Genomic DNA, 1,068 nt, shown 5'->3' with positions numbered 1-1,068 from the left:
CCCCTGCACCACCGTAGCACCCCGCCTGACCTGCGGTTTCCAGCTGTGTTGGTGTTGATTGTAAATACTGCATCATCAAGCGTTCTGTCCTGTTGTGTTAGTGGCCTACACAATGCTGTGACTTATATATTTTTTGAAAAATGTGTCACCATTTAAACTTGTGTTGTTTTTGAAAAGACCTTATTTTATCTGACATTCACTAGCCATCAGTCAATGCATTTGATGCACCCTCTTCTTCCTGTAGCAGATGAATTAGGAAGTCTAAAGCTGTCTTGTCCAAGTATCAGGTCAGGATAATCTTTGTAACCAACATTTTTTTTCCTTCTCGAAAAGCAAAAAAAAAAACAACCAAAAAAAAACAATGCAATGGTCATTTCCACTTTAGAAGTGATAATAATCATCTTTGCCATTCCACATGAAGGCAGCCTTATTATGCACAAAATCCATCTTTATATATTATGCTTTAATTGTTTGCAAGCTCTGGATCCGTTTGATGTCATATCCGCCAAACAGCACGGGACCCTTTAGGAAAATATGCTACAGGCTTATAGATGCATTGGCACTGAACTGCCAAATGCTTTAGTTGTAAAGGATCAAATAAAAAGGCTATTTTAAAGATATCATTCAGTAAAAACTTACAAAATATTCCTTTAAGGGGCACCTTAATCCACTGAATTGAATGTAAATTAGACTATGCCAGGACCAAAATGCAAATGACTAAAACGGATAAACACTGGTTTTTATGAATAAATGCAAAGCTCCTAATTTTAACTTATAAAAACAAGATTATAAAGAAGTGAAAAAAAATGCATTTCTAGTCCTTTCAAAGGATCATTTGTATTCTCTTCTCTCTATAGGTAAGGGTTGGAGAAAACGAGTTCGTTCATCTGATGATCTTCAACAGTCCTCTGCTCGGGGACACAATTACGATCCAGTTTTTGGGAGTGGAGGGTGACCACAAATTGGAAGATCCTCTTGTACCCTTTATTTAACCCCTCTGTCTAAAGTGAAAGCCTTGTTCAGCCTCTTCCAACTGGCTGCTTTAAAGCAAAATGTGTTTGTGTTCTT

This window comes from Cyprinodon variegatus, unplaced genomic scaffold, assembly GCF_000732505.1.
Source record: "Cyprinodon variegatus isolate N-32 unplaced genomic scaffold, C_variegatus-1.0 Scaffold676, whole genome shotgun sequence".
Lineage (NCBI taxonomy): Eukaryota > Metazoa > Chordata > Actinopteri > Cyprinodontiformes > Cyprinodontidae > Cyprinodon > Cyprinodon variegatus.
Note: the sequence above shows the minus strand (reverse complement) of the source record.